The 16,792-nt window shown below is 38.0% G+C and overlaps 1 protein-coding gene and 1 long non-coding RNA gene across 2 annotated transcripts in view; one reads left to right on the forward strand and one right to left on the reverse strand.

Annotated features, from left to right (window-relative positions):
* The window catches only part of LOC114663811 (carboxy-terminal kinesin 2-like), a 247,931-nt gene that overhangs the window by 190,371 nt on the left and 40,768 nt on the right, over window positions 1-16,792 (reverse strand). The gene's annotated exons all lie outside the window — the stretch shown is intronic.
* Window positions 12,208-13,627, forward strand: LOC114643267 (uncharacterized). The gene is made up of 3 exons (XR_007933626.1): window positions 12,208-12,396; window positions 12,562-12,654; window positions 12,967-13,627. It is a non-coding gene; the product is annotated as an uncharacterized LOC114643267 (long non-coding RNA).

Below are 16,792 nucleotides of genomic sequence, written 5' to 3' on the forward strand. Positions count from 1 at the left end.
GGCTGCATAGACTGGAAAGCGTGATCTTAAAAGATTGCACAAGTCTGGGTACCGGTTCTGGTACAAATTCTATATGACTAAGGCAAGCTAAAATGAAAGCTAGTAACACATTTTTAAATATGATCAGAAAGATCAAAAATAAATACAAACGGCTGTCTGCTTATCAGAAAAGGCGATTGAAATGTACCCGGGGTCCTAGGGCTAATAGAACAAGAGACCAAACAGATTCTTCGGCTCTTAACGCACATGTTGAAATTGTAAGGGAATCCGAAAGACAGATGAAAAGGTTTAGAGCTACAGAGCATAACTATGAATTCCGTTTTATCGATTTGGATAGGATTAAGTCCTATACACAGGCCATAAACATTGTCCATCAAAGTATTCAGGGTCTTTTAGATGCATTATCCCCGAATATTGCACCTTGTGATTTTGTTCAATTGCGACTTATTTCCCCGAGTTTGCAAAACAATCTTTATTCCCAAAAAAAGAATCTAGACAGCTTTGATGCCACAGGCTTTTTAAATTACGTGTCTCAGATGCTGCAAAGTAATACAGAAATTATTACAGATTCTTCTCTCCGATTTGTAGTAACCATTGTGAAAAACATGCGTGGTGGTGCAAGACTTAGAATTAACACATTACTCTTCAGTAAAATTATTAATACTAAACGACGTCTATTAGTAGATTTCTCATATCGGGGTAATTTATGTTTTGCAGGCGCTGTCATCCGCTTACTCAGTCGGAAAGGAAAACCGGATAGCTGCATTCTGCAAAAAGCTAGACAAATGCATAAACAATTGGGGTTTTCGGATGACAAGAAAATATCTTTTTCAGATGTAGAAAAATTTGAGCGTCTATTAGATGTTTCTATAAAGGTACTATACATGCATGAGAGTACGTGGAAATACTTCACAACGGGTCCTACGCCTCCAAACTCTAAAGTGATTTTCCTACTCTTACACAATGAGCATTATTATGGGATTTTAAACGTGAAGAAATTTATCGGGGCTAATTATTTTTGCGAAATTTGCCATGCTGCTTATTCTCACAAAGATCGCCATGTTTGTGCCAATACATGCAAGGCCTGCCATGATGCTTCCTGCTTTGAAGTAACAGGCTGTTTAACCAGATGCCGGATATGCAAAATCATCTGTCAATCAAACGATTGCCATGAGAGACACCAAAACAAACAAGCATGCCAGTGGAAAGAATACTGTACTTACTGTCAGTGTTATACAGAGCTTACACACCGTTGCAAACCGAGGCTATGTCCTCATTGTAAAGAAACAATCACAAGCTGCGACAATCACTTATGTTATATGCAACCGTTATTAAAGAGTCCTGTGTCAAAAAAATATATATTTTATGATTTTGAATGTCGGCAAGACACGGGTATACACGAACCGAATTACATATACGCTTTACACATGGATGGTAACACAAGCTGGGAATTTGCCGGAAACGATTGTGTTGAAAGATTTATATCAACTTTTATAGATAGTAAGTTTAAGAATTACACTTTTATTGCACACAATGCAAAATCCTATGACAGTTATTTTGTAATTAGTCAATTAATAAAAGAAAAAATGAAAATGGATTTGTTAACGATCGGTGGAAAAATCATGTCGATAACGGTGAAAGGTTTAAACATCAGATTCATAGACTCTTTGAACTTTTTAGCATCAAAATTGTCTAAATTACCGCAGGCTTTGGGTTTTAAAGGGGCTAAAGGATACTTTCCTCATTTTTTTAACACGATTGAGAACCAAAATTATGTCGGGCCTAGACCGGCTGTAGAATTTTATGGTGTGGAAAGTATGATGCCAGACGAAAAGAAAGAATTTCTTTTATGGTATTCTAATCACAAGAATGACGCATTTGATTTTCAAAAGGAATTAAAAATGTACTGTCGCTTAGATGTAGAGATTCTAAGGTCGGCTTGTATTTTGTTCAGACAAGAGGTTATGGAGATCACCAAAACGACAAAGGTGTATTTAGACGAGCAGTTTCAGATCAAATACAAAATATTATCGATTGATCCTTTTCAATATGTTACTTTAGCGAGTGTTTGTATGGCAATGTTTAGACTTACATTTTTGCGTGAGCAAACCATAGCTTTGCCGTTACAAGACAGTTATCACAGAATACAGAAGCGCTACTCTACACCGGCCATTCAATGGATCATGTATTTAGAGGCCCAAGATAAACTAGATATTCGGCACGCGCTAAAACCCGGAGGTGAAATGCGTATTGGAAAATATTATCTAGACGGCTATGCCGAAAATAACGGCATAAAGATGGCATTTGAATTTAACGGTTGTTTTTGTCACGGGTGTAATATCTGTTATAATGAAAAATCATGGAATAGTGTTACAAACACGTCATTCGGTTCGCTTTATTCAAGAACTATGGAAAAAGTTCACTACTTAAAAATGCAGGGTTTTCAGGTGCATCAAATCTGGGAACATAATTGGCGACAAATGGTTCGTGAAAACACCAGTGTGCAGAATTTCCTGAAAACCGCACGACTCCCAGAGGCTTTGAACCCTCGGGAATCTCTCTTTGGCGGACGAACAAATGCAGCACGTTTATATTACAAGGTTTGCGCTGGTGAAAAAATCCATTACTATGATTTTACGAGTTTATATCCATATGTGAATAAAACCAAAAGATATCCAATCGGTCATCCAAAAATTATTTATAAGGACTTTGGACCGTTAGAAACGTATTTTGGATTAGCCTGGGTGAGGGTGTATCCACCCAGAAATCTTGTATTCCCTGTTTTGCCATGCAAAATAAACAAAAAATTATATTTTATGCTTTGTTATACTTGTGCTGTGTCACAGCAGCAGCGTCCCTGCACACACTCTCACGAGGAACGAGCGATAACCGGTTGCTGGACAACACCGGAATTGTTTGCAGCCGTATAGCAGGGTTACAGAATTGAAAGCATTTATGAGATATGGCACTTTGAACAAAGCTCTACTGAACTTTTTTCAGAGTATATTAATGCCCATTTAAAAGCTAAGCAAGAATCGTCGGGTTATCCTGAGAGCTGTCTAAACACAGAACAGTGTAAACTGTATGTGTCCATGTTTTATGAAAAGGAAGGTGTACAATTAAGTGAGCACCTGATTAAAAAAAAATCCGGCCCGAAGACAAATTGCAAAACTTTTTTTAAATTCCTTGTGGGGTAAGTTTGCACAAAGACCTAATTTGCCACGGACATCTGTAGTTACGGACCCGGAAAAACTGTTTGAATTACTTTTCGCCCCAAACTATGAGGTGTCTACTTGTGATTTTATTGATGATGAATGTGCGTGTGTGACTTGGACATATGATAAAGATCGTTACAGTACACCTTCCAATGTTAACATTTTTATTGCGAGTTTTACTACAGCTTATGCAAGATTAGAATTGTATAATCTTTTACACAAACTGAACGAAAGAATACTATACTATGACACGGATTCAATTCTTTATATTTCCAGAGCAAACGAGTGGGACCCAGAAACCGGTTGCTATTTAGGAGAATTGACGAGCGAGCTTCCAACAAATGAATACATCACAGAATTTGTAAGCAGTGGCCCGAAAAGTTATGCTTACAAGTTATCAAACGGTGAAACCTGTCTAAAAGTTAAAGGTATAACATTGAATGTTAAGAACTGTGAAAAGGTGAATTTTGAAAGCTTGAAAGAACTGGTTTTTGAGTATGCAGAAAATATAAATGGGTGTTCACAACATAAAAATATTAAAATCGAAGATATTGGCATTGTCAGGGTGAAACGCAACTGGCATATAGAAACCAGAAAAATAAAAAAAACACAGCAAGTTGTATATGACAAGCGTGTATTAACTAAACATTTTACGTCGTTACCTGTTGGCTATTGATACTGAGAAAAAAAAATAATAATAGTAAAATAAAATAATAATGGACATTCGTTTACAACACCCATTTTCCTGTATCTTAAGCGGGCCGAGCAACTGTGGGAAATCTTTTTTTGTGAAAACATTGTTAGAATCCGGGACGGAGATGATGTCACACAAACCTCAAAATATCCTGTATTGTTATTCCGTTTGGCAACCTCTCTATACAGAATTGATGAAAAAATTCAGATGTATAAAATTTGTCGAAGGTCTCCCGGACTCTCTAAATGACGACACGTTGTTGCCCCGTGCTAAAGTAAACTTGGTGGTTGTCGATGACCTCATGCAATCAGCCTGTAAAAGTAATGAGTTGGAATTGGCATTCACAAAGTATGTTCATCATAGAAATCTGAGCGTAATCTATATTGTGCAGAATCTTTTTTGCCAGGGAAAACAGAGCCGTACTATAGCTTTAAATGCAAAATACATTGTTTTGTTTAAGAACCCCAGAGACAGGCAACAGATATCAATATTGGCCCGTCAGATGTACCCCAGAAGGTGGCGCTACTTCCTGGAAGCTTATGAGGATGCAACTAAGTCAGCCTTTGGCTTTCTACTGGTAGATTTAAATACTAATACGCCCGACGAGTTTCGTCTTAGGGCATCCATATACCCGTCGCAGCGCCCGGTGGCTTACGTGTTTAAAAACCCAAAGGATAAAAAAATGTGATTTTAGCGGCCCCTGTGTCATTTTATAAAAGACATCTTCCCGAACACCATGTCCTCCAGGATTAAACGAAATTTACAACTCATGCGATTGCTTATAAAGGCAAAACCAAAGCAGAGAAAGTCCATTTTGTGTGCAGCTTCTGATGATTTAATTCTGGCTATTTGTGAAATTGCGCTAAATGCAATTAAGGGTAGCCTACCATTAAATTCCAGACAGATCGGCATTCTTAAAAAGAAACGCATTATTATAAAAAATCTGAGCAATAAAAAAGTTGCCATTAAACGAAAGAAACGTATTATAAATCAGTCTGGTGGATTTATCGGCCAACTACTTGGCATAGCGATTCCTTTACTCACCGGTCTAATTGCAAATCGGTAAAAATGGAGCACGCTGAGAAAATGTACCTTGTACCAGAAAAACAACTGGAGCAGATCAAAACATATGCCGGTGAAGAAACAGATATGACAAAAAACACTATGCAAACGCTTGACCATGAGATGAGAAGTATTTTACAAAATAGTGCCCTATCACCGAATGAAAAACTGGAACTGTATTTTCACACTTTGCAGCGCTATCTGAGTCTATTGAGACAACGGGAATCACAGAAGTCTACATTGACTCTCATCCTACCAGAAACTGAAGCGCCACACCAGACCCCCGCATTGCAACCGACCACAGACAGGGTTGATGTTGTCATACGAGACGTTTTGGATGCCGTCTCTCAGAGACACCGTAAAAATACGGAAATGCTAATTCGGAAAATGACACAAAACTCGACCACAACGTCCTGGAATGAAAGAGGAGAATTTTTATATAAAGGCACACCCGTTATTGGCACAAATATGGTTGATCTGATCAAGTTCGCCACGCAGACAGGGACACTAAATAAGAGTGGAAAACCAAAAGGTTGGGATTTATTCTTTAACGCTATGGCCGAAATTAACGTGCCCGGGTCCATTTTTCCGAACTTGGGTGTTCGGGCTTTATTTCAAGAGATTAAAAATTACCCCAATGCGCTTCAAGCCAGCCGTAAACAGCTTCGTCCTCCTGTATCACGTGATTTTCCAACAAGGCCGGACAGGGCCTCCGGTTCAGTAGCTGAAACACCCAGGCTGGTTAGACAGATCAGAAAACGCCCAGTCTTTAGAAAAAGTCAACTATTAAAAAAACACACATGGCTCACAGTATGAATAAAAGTGTTTCAAAAATAAATGTAGAAAAATAGTGTTTTAATATGGCTGTTTATTAGTATGTACTATTGCTATTATTGTTATTATCATTTTAGATCATTTTGTTTGTTTGATTGTATCATGAAGCTGTGAAAATACTTTTACACCCTGTGTTAAGGCTTTGAAAAATAAGTAAGCTGCATATATTATATACAGTTTATTAGTGTGTATTATCACTATTATTTTCATTTAGATGATTTCGTTTGTTTGATTGTATCATGATTCTGTTAACTGTGTGAAAAATGCTTTTACACTGTGTGTTATTACCATGTGAACATTTAAAAATAAATAAAATATATACATATATATATATACAAACAGACCCTTTTTTTTTTTTTTTATCTGTCTGATTATTGGATTATTCACTATAATGACCACAGACACGTTTTATGTTGGTTAATATCTCATTTATTTATTTATTTTCAAATAAGGGGATACAGATAGTTGCAACATCTTTTTTTTTTTTTTTCTGCATATAATATTTTGCATATAATATTCAGCAAAAGCAAACACACGACTGACTTATTTCTGATTTCTGGGTAAACATATCCAGTTTCATATTTTCAGTTTGTCCCTTTTTTATTTGATGAAAATATCTAACAACCATCTGGTCATTTAGACGAACATCTCCTGGGTACAAGTCCAATATTTGGTTCATGGTAAGTCCTTTGCTTTTTTGATTCAGATAAAAAACACAGTGGTGACCACAACTGGTTGAGAAAAACTCCTGTAACTGAATACTGTTATAAGTGATGCAGTTAGCATTAATCTTCAAAAATTTCATAATAACTTTGGGAAATATTTCAGAATCTGGGGGGATTCCATACGAGTCAAAAAATTCAGCTTTTCCATGATTTGCAAGGTAAATGGCAATCCAGTGCTTTCCGGGTTTATCATGGGGATCTGTGTTTACGATCATAAACAGAGGTCTGGCAACCAACTTCTCCATGGGCAGTTGATCTGAAGGGAATACATCCAGAAAATGGATGCGTGTCAGCGGCCCTGATGCAAGGGCGGTCCTGAGCTGCTCCGTGTCGAGAGGCTGCATGTCTGAACGTGTCTACGGCTTAACTGTAGTCGTAAATAACTTGCCGACGCATGTTAATTTCAATGATGTTGTCAAAAACTGCATACACAATCATATTCACTGTATCTTGCAGCGGTTGAGCAAATCTTATTTCGGCCCTGAGGTTGCCTGTTTTGATGAGTGAATCGTGTCCTGTTGATTCCATATCAGGGCTTAGGTTGAATGCAAAAAGTGAATAGCCTTTAGCAAACTCTTCACGATCAACTAACAGGGCCTTATCTTTCATCCTCTTGTCAGCGGTCTCCACCAGTTGAAAATATTCTCTGACACAGTGTCCACTAGCAAAATCAGGCTGCAGAGGCTTGCTGGGTATCTGCTCTCCATCCAGGTAAAGAGCCATGAAGCTGATGTTGTTATGTTTAAAATTAAAGGGCTTGTGTGTAAAGCTGCCACTGAAAGCTGCATTGTCAACAAATCCCAAAACAACCAATTTGGGCAGCTGTCCCAGAAACAGGTTTTCCTGGTTGCAGACACGGCTACCGGTAGGTATGCTGAACACTTTCATTTGAACCCAGTCGATTGGGTATTTTGCGTTGCTGGTCATCAAGGCCTCAGCATGACCCAGTCTGACTGCCAGGTTGACTTGAACTCTTTTCACAAATAATGATGCTGATAATATGCTGACCTTAAATTGATCACCATTGCTCATCAGACAAAAGTCATCCTTATTTCGCACCAACTTTAGTTTTACATCAACCCCATTAATTAATAATTTCTCTTGAAAGAAGAGATCTGCATGGATGTGACCCAATAAATCAACCCTGTGGCTTCTGGACATGTAAGCAGCCCTTTTATTGAACCCCAAATTTGGGCCATCCAGTGCAGTGGCTTCGTGGTGACCGGGTGTGTCTTTATAGAACAGTCCAGCTGAAAATTGTGTTTTCAGGGTCTCGTCTCCGTAATTTAGTACGGTTTCGATAAACGCTCGATATGGGTAACAGTTATTACTGTGACTGATCAATCTGTCTCCGACGGTGATGTCCACCTGACTGAACAAAGAAGCAATCGGGTAGTTTACAAGGGCAACACGTGAATCGGCGGCCAGAGTTGTTCCATCATTTTTATGTATTTTACAGCTTAAGTAGAGGAGTGTGTTGTTGAGGTCCAGGTATTGATCATTTCCGGCAATCGAAAACTCAAGTGGGGCATTTTCTGACAATGCTGTGAGAGGCGGCACTTCGGCATAGTAGCTTTTTTCAATGCTGGTTTGTGTTGGTGACAGCTGAAATACGTCCAGTTCCGATTTTGCACATTCATCTGACGCACAGTGTACAAAAGCCATGTTTAGAATATATCACTAGAATTTTGCTTAGTTCTGGATCTTCTCTTGGTTGACTTTCTTTTTCTTTTGGCAGGGTGTCGAGCTTTTTTCCTCTTTGCTCTCTTCCTGGGCCGTGCAGATGTCCCGAGCAGTGCTAGATGGGGTGTGTGTCTTTTTCTTTTAACACCTCTCTTTATAACAATCATACCAGAACCTTCTTGTTGGGGTGTTGCAACTTTATTCATTACAGCACCTGCCACGTGACTCATGACATCATTAGCAATGCTTTTCGCTGCAGACTTGACATGAGGTTTAGCAATTTCTAGCCCACGCCTAAACAGAGGCACTGCTTTTCTGAAGAGAGCTTTAAAAATACCACCAATACCACCACCGTACTGGACAGGGAGACCATGAAACCCTGGTAGTCCATTGCCAGCTTGTATCTTGTAATAAGATGCGTAGGTGCGTGGATCTCCATAGTTTTTTGTTACAAGCATGTTTAAAAATTGATAGATCTTGCTGGACGAAAATGCAACTTGATTATTACTTTACCATACTGGAACGGAACTGGTTTATTCTGGTCCGTCTTAATTTCAATCCTTATAGTATTGAAGCTTTGCACGGTGAGTGGTAGGTAGTGTGGCTTTTCAAAAAATATGGTGACATTTGCACCGTCTTCACCTTTTATGTTTACACATCTCAGTAATGGCGCATGCGTATCTCCAACAAGTTGTGGTTCGATAATATCTGTATACACGAACATGGTGGAAAAACCACCTGTGATATCTGCCGAGTTGGGTGACTTGTGAGACGGCTTATCATGATCAAACCCGAGAATGTAAGACAGCTCGCTGGACACTTGGAGCAAAATGCTTTTATCACTAATCAGGCGAACGGTTCTACTGGCAGGATTGTATTTAAGTATTGCCTTAGGTGATGACGGGTTGGTATTAATGACATGATTCATTTCCGACAACAATGCTTCAATATTCCTGAAATAGCCTTTGTTTAAAGTGTATGTCCATTTTGTTGATCTTGTTTCCTCATTCATTAGCGTAAATTGTGTTGGTTGAGTGATGGAATTGAACGTTTTTGGGTATGTCAGTTCCACCAACGCCACTTCCCAGTCTCTGGACAGTTCTATTGTCTTGGCTAGCTGAACGGTGAATGATGCTATCATGTTGTTGGGAAAAGTCCAGGCCGATGAATTACTCGGCAGTGTCACATAAAAGCCATTTCTGAATGTAGACATTTTTTTTTTTTTTTCTTGCTTTCTCAACTTCTTATGTCTTTCACTTCTGAAGCCTTGACCCAACTGTTAAATTTCTTGTCCCAGCCAAGCCATTTTACCAATACACACTGTAAAAAGAGAAAACATGCTCTTTTTGACTTAAGGTGATTTTATTGTTTGCAATGAACTATATTAATAAGTTTGTTCACCTAACGTAATTTTTTTGCATTACTTCAAATTGAAAAACCTTGCTGTCGCTTAATGTTATTTGTTCCATTTAATCTAACGCAAAAAAATCGCTTTGTAAATTTTCTGACGCCTGCGCAGTACACGATAGAATGTCTGATGCAATAGTCTCATATCGTGAGAGTTCAAGAACGAGTGTGCAGTTTGCTGCGGTTGGCGCCATTCGAGTTCTGATTTCAAGACGAGCGTAGAAAGAGTTTGTGGAACATTGCACGATTATTTGGAGTGATATAAAGTTCAAAATCAGGTAAGTTTTTTTTGTTTGTTTGTTTTTCCCTACAACTGTGAGTATTTGATATTCACTGTCAAAGGAGAGCCGTGATATAAGTTACAGTGTAACTACAGAAGATTATGTCTGCGACGCCATTAATGTGAAATATTCTTGTAATGTTTGCAAAATACCTCGCTTGTAAATGATAACGTATTGTGAAGTTATATTTGTTAATTAATCATTGTAATTGCCTCATTTTTTTGGACTGACATGAACAAAATATAAATTACTTTTACTTTGTTGCATACCCTCGTTTCTGAGAGTACAACGTTCAAGTTAAGAAGCACATTCTAATGGGTTTTTATGAAGCTTTAACGTAATTAATCATCATCGTTATTGAAGTTAAGTGCCATAACGTGCAAAATGCAGTTTATTATTTAGACTGAATCGATAATGCCGTATCATTTAAGGTGTATAACACTGTATACAGTGTTAACCGGTGCTGTTGTGTCGGCTTTTTTTCCACACTCGCGATTACAAGCAATTTTTTCTTTAAGTGTGGTGGGGTTACTACGAAAGCGTTTTAGGGCCACGGTGAAGAAAAAAAAAACATACGGACACAGTGAAGAAGACAAAAACTATGTGTCGAGAATAAAGCCAACATGTCGACTTTATTCTCGACATATATTTTTTTTCTTCATCGTGGCCCTAATATGCTTTCGTAGAGGGTTGGGGTATCCCCGTTTCACTATCTACCACGCTGATATGCATATTCTGTATCGACGAGTTGTTTGGGGTTAATGAGGTTGCCCTCTTAATTTGTCAGAGGCTGAAATTGAAAAATGACCGTATGTAGTAATTGCAAACCCAGGTTTTAAGTATTATGCAGATATAGTACCAATATTGTTAAATACAATAATATCATAAGTTTTTAGACAAAGCATGGGCATATATTATTGCCTTGACCATTCTAGGTTGATTACATTAAAATGTAATCAAAACATTATTTTTGTTTTGAGAAAATTATCTGTCATATAAATTAATTATACAAAAAGCATTAAGAGATGGCATGTGTCCAGTAATAAAAAATAAAATTAGAAGTTCATCAGGTCATGATGAATATAGATAGGCAGAACTTTATTTGTCCTTGGGGGAAAATTTGGCTTTTTACTGAAGCTCTTTAAATAAATAAATATATAAACCGTTAGATAAGTAAAAAGGTGGGTACATAAATAAATACAGATACACAGACACTTTGGACTGAACACACACTATAATGACTTTAAAGCAAAAAAATTAAAAAGAAAATTTCTGACTTGGTTGTCGCAGTCACAGACGTATTGGTGTTGGTATTAGAGTATAGTGACAATAACATTACAAACTCATTTATGTTGAATAGACTATAGTTGTAAATGTTCAGTAATAGCTGACGTGACTCAGTTGTCTACTTTAGAAAGTGAAAGGAGGAATTCTTTAATACAGTTAACAAGGTTATTCTGCTTTTTTGATTTTATGGTGGTTATCTGTCAAAGTGTAGATGACTGATTAAGCATACTTTCTTTTTTCTCTCGACTACAGGGTCTCCAGATTTGAATTTGCCTGTTTGGTGCCATTGTTTGCAGTTTTCAGTGGCAAGTTTGAAATTCCTTACTAAATTTAAAAAGTGTTTAAAACATACTTTCTGTGTAAAACTTTGATATGCTGTTCTAAACCTACCAGTTTGTATCTAGACTCAGTTTGGCCCCAAGAGTTGTGCCATATTTGGGTTCTGCTGATCTCAAGGGCAAAAGAACACCTCATCTAAAATAATATAAAAGTCTCTAACCTGCTTAATTTATTTCAAGGTCATGAGGAGGCAGAACATGTCAGCAACAAGTCAGTACATAGCTGCTCATTTGGCTTGTTCATGCACACTCACACAGTAGATAGTTTACTATCCCTGCATGTGTTTGGTAATATTAGTAAAAAACCCAATCTGGTATCGGGGAGAGAACATGCAAATTCCACATGGACAGTGACCATGCTGAGATTAGAACCCAGCACTTTCAATCAGTGAAGATGCATAACATAAAAACTGAACAAAATTAAACAAATTCATTACTATTTTAAATAATGATATGAAATGTGAGAGGTGGACAGAGTTCAAGCAGTGAGGTATATTTTTTCCTGTATCTCTCTCTTTCTCTTTCTCAGCAAAACAATAAATATGGAAGTGTGGAAATGTAAGGACTGTGGTATTGCTGTGGATAGAAGATCTGCACTTTTCAAAGTGAATGAGGTATGTATGTAACTTTTTTTCCCTGAAAGTGTTTTATTTTAAAAATATTTGAATTTTTGAAGTTAGTTAATTTCTTTAACTTTAATCTTTTTCCTCTAAGATTAATGCTGAGTTTCTGCGGATTACTACAATCCCTCTCCAGACCAAATTTCTTGCACAGCTGGACAAATATACCAATAAACTGACAAGCATCATAAGACATAAAGGAGGAGCTGCCCGCTATAAGACTGCCAGTTTCTTTCAAGCCGTAGATCAGGTATGTTACATTTGCTAATTGCATTGAGGCAGCGATCTTGAATTCTTAGGCATTTTTTTTTTTTTTTTTTTTTTTTTGCCCACATGAATTTAGTGTTTTTTTGTTTTTTTTTTAAATAATTGTCTGGGTCAGTGAATATTAATAAATGTGTACTTTTGCATCCAGAAAAATGATGTAAACATCAGAAGAGAGTTTGTGCTGAGGTCACTTATTATTTACCTTGGTGAGGATGACAAGGATCTTATCAAAGAATATCTGGTAAGTCTTAGTGTGCAATTTAACATTATACTGTATATTTATGCTATTTGTTTATTAACAGAGATTTGTGTTTCTTCCTTTACTATTAAATTTCACAGTATGTTCAGTCACAATTCTGACGTAATATTCTGTATAGTCACTTGTGCAAGATATACTGCTTTATAGTTTGGCATTTTGAACATATTTGTTATATGACACTGATAAGACATTATCATTCAATGCTTTAATGGTTCTTAGGGTTTATTTATCTATGTCAAAGTTCACTATCTCATAACGGATGAGTATTTGTGCATCTTTATCTTTGAATTTTAGGATACATTAGGAGATGATGCTGAAAGAGAAATGAAGACACTCAAAATGGCCATATTTGTCATCCGTAAAGTGGGTGAAGGACCCTTTCACACACCTAAAGAAGTTGCCATTGTTATTGAAGGTGTAGAGGTGTTAAATGGACTACAGTCTGTTGCAGCAGCTTGTCCAATATTGTTTGGTCTAATGTATGCAATAAATCTTAGATACCCTAAAGAGTTAAAACTCACTTTTGAAGTTTTCCAAAAAGTGTTTATGGAACTGGAGGGAAATAAGAAATCTCCCAGCGTGCAGAACCTAAGCAGTAAGCTTCTCAGCTGAGATTAATTTGGCGATAAATGTATTTATGTCCAAGTTTTAAGACTACACCACAAAGCAGTTTATTTGTAGAATATCATTTGTTGCTTTTTGAATTTGTCTTTAAACTCCTGTGATATTTTGTATTGATCTCCCTAACCAAGGTTATAGTTGTGTTTTAGTTCTTCTAATTAGTGTTTTGAAAGAGAACATTCATTGCACTAAGTCTAATAAAGCATTTGAAAGTTTATTATTCAAAAAAAAATTACAGAATTAACTAAACTGAATTTGCATTGCATTACTTGAATCTTTGGTAAATTGTTCAATTGGTTGTATGTATGTATGTATGTATGTATGTGTGTGTGTGTGTGTGTTCAAAATGTGAAATTGTTTATTTAATTATTGTTACTTAGTCTGTGTTAGGTTGAGTTCTTATTTTTATATAATACAACATTTATGTAAAGTATAATATATACACACACACATTTTATGTATACTATGTTATATAATGTATAAAATATAAGGTGTATTTAATATATGTATATATAATTTCATATAGATATTTTGTATAAAGCTTGCATATACTGTATGTAGAATACTATGTAATATATAAAATATAATGTATTTATTTAATATATGTATATATAATTTTTCATATAGATGTTTTAAATATAATTAGTAAAAACATTATTTGTGTGTGTGTAATGTTTGCTCTGTAAATTTTTTAATACAGAACATGTTATGAAAATGACCAAAAAATTATGATTTTTGTGTTGCAAATATTCAGTAATAAATCTAAGTGTTTTGCTATTATGTCTTCTGCATTTCATTTATGTTTGTGAAACAACAAAACTACTTGGAAGGAAACTAATTCAATTGCTGGTTAGTTCTTGAGGCATTCTAATGAAATGTGCTCAATTAAAAAAAATATGTTGAATGAAACTTAAATTATAAGTTAACTTTAAAAAAACATTTAATTAACATAAAGTTAAAATTTTCAGTTTTTTATTCAAAGGAAATACCACTTTTTGAGTGGGAGAAATTACATTTCCTCAAATTAAATTCTTTCTTTGGTTAAACATTGATAAGTTGACCTGACACAAAAAAATGGGTTAATATTATACAAAAATATTCGTTGAGAAAAATTGATTCAATTGATTGTTACCACTTGACATAATTTTTTTAAGTTACACCAACAAATAATTTTTTACAGTGCCTTGTTTCTACCACGCCCACGACTGGCTAGAATTTTCTGGATGCGGTATACCTGGTTAGCATCGGGGTTTATTTTTTGTAACTCTTCTGCATAAAACGTCCCTTGAATTTCATCACCTGCATAATCTTTTAGTTTGTAGACAGGTTTGATCCGTTTTAAACAGTCCACGATAATAAATATTTCATCTGTAAACGACTGCTCATAGCCTTTTTCGAATACACCTTTTAATTTTGAAACACGGACATGATCCCCTATTTTCAAAGTGCACGGTGTAGATTTTCTTTGCCCTGACCTGCCATAGACTGTTTTCCAAACACTCAGAGCATTTTCTGGAGTCACATCTACAGGGCTTGTTTTAATCGTGGAGTGAAAACTGTGGTTATAACTCTGCAGAAAGTCTGACAGGACATCTATATACCGAAAAGTATTGGCATATGTAAAATATTTCCACATTTTGGACTTTAAGGTTCTATTGAACCGTTCTACTATGCTGGCCTTTACATCGCTGTTCGTGACAAAATGTACAATATTGTTCTGTCTGAGTAGTTTTTGGACCAATGTGTTATGAAATTCTTTGCCTTGATCTGTCTGTAGCTTCTTAGGAACTCGACCCTGTCTAAAGATCAAACTAAAACCCCGAGAAACTTCTTTCCCTGTCTTGGCCTTTAATGGCACAGCCCAAGCATATTTTGACAGCACATCGATACACGTGAGGATAAATTTATATCCATCATTGAATCTTGAGTAATAAGACATCTCTACCAAATCGGCTTGCCACTGGTCATCGACCGTTGAAACAATGGTTCTGTTTCTCTTGAACCTCAGCCGTGCTGGTTTGTGCACGCTGTAAGTGTATTGCCCACTCATCCAGTCCAGCACATTTTTTCGCTTAACATTTTTCCGACGACTTGATACATTTCTCAAGAAGCTGTTAATACCACCGAAACTGCCAGGCTCCTTGGGTGTGTAATAGAGCCTCTCTAAAGTTTTCCTTTCCATCCTCTTGCATGGGGGTCTGTCACTCAAGCTCTCTGTACTCTCTGTACACACCCCGGCGCTGTGCGCAGCCACGAGCAGGATGCCTGCTCCGCCCCAAAATCACTGACTTACCTTTTGACGCCTTACAGGGGCCCCGAAGGACCGGTTCGGATCACAAAGATGAACAGACCCAGTTTTTAGGATCAAGGCTAAGAGCCGCCGACCATTTTCCATACGCACGACTGACAAAAGGGCTGATGCCGATCAAACAGCGCACCCGACAACAGGCAGAGATCAGTGCGCAGGGAAACACCCAAATTAACCCAGGTGGCAGACGATGGGTACCGGAAATGCCAAGGAGGGCGGGACAAACACCTGTCAAAAAGGTATGATGTATAAAAGTGACGCTCCTTTACTACTGGCCTGGTAGGCCCAAACGTGTTGTGAGGGTCTGCTGGGAATGTCTGGCAGAGCCCCTTGTCAGAAGCATCTTCAACTCCCACCTCCGGCAGAAATTCGACCATGTCCCGAGGGAGGTTGGGGACATTGAGTCCAAATGGGCCATGTTCCGTGCCTCTATTGTTGAGGCGGCTGACCGGAGCTGTGGCCGTAAGGTGGTCGGTGCCTGTCGTGGCAGCAATCCCCGAACCCGTTGGTGGACACCGGCGGTGAGGGATGCTGTCAAGCTGAAGAAGGAGTCCTACCGGTCCCTTTTGTCCTGTGGGACTCTGGAGGCAGCTAATAGGTACCGTCAGGCCAAGCGGAATGCGGCTTGGGTGGTTGCTGAGGCTAAAACTCGGGCATGGGAGGAGTTTGGGGGAGGCCATGGAGAATGACTTTCGGATGGCTTTGAGGAGATTCTGGTCCGGCGTCTCAGGAGGGGGAAGCAGTGCAGTGTCAACACTGTATATGGTGGGGATGGTGCGCTGCTGACCTCAACTCGGGACGTTGTGGGTCGGTGGGGGGAGTACTTCGAAGACCTCCTCAATCCCACTAAAATGCCTTCTAATTAGGAAGCAGAGCCTGGGGACTCAGAGGTGGGCTCCCCCATCTCTGAGACTGAGGTCACCGAGGTGGTCAAAAAACTCCTTGGTGGCAGGGCTCCGGGGGTGGATGAGATACGCCCGGAGTTCCTCAAGGCTCTGGATGTTGTAGGGTTGTCTTGGTTGACACGTCTCTGCAACATCGCATGGACATCAGGGTCAGTGCCTCTGGATTGGCAGACCGGGGTGGTGGTCCCCTTCTTTAAGAAGGGGGACCGGAGGGTGTGTTCCAACTACAAGAGATCACACTCCTCAGACTCCCTGAAAAAGTCTATTCGGGTGTTCTGGATAGGAG

Source organism: Erpetoichthys calabaricus, chromosome 16, assembly GCF_900747795.2.
Source record: "Erpetoichthys calabaricus chromosome 16, fErpCal1.3, whole genome shotgun sequence".
In the NCBI taxonomy this organism is placed as follows: Eukaryota; Metazoa; Chordata; class Cladistia; order Polypteriformes; family Polypteridae; genus Erpetoichthys; species Erpetoichthys calabaricus.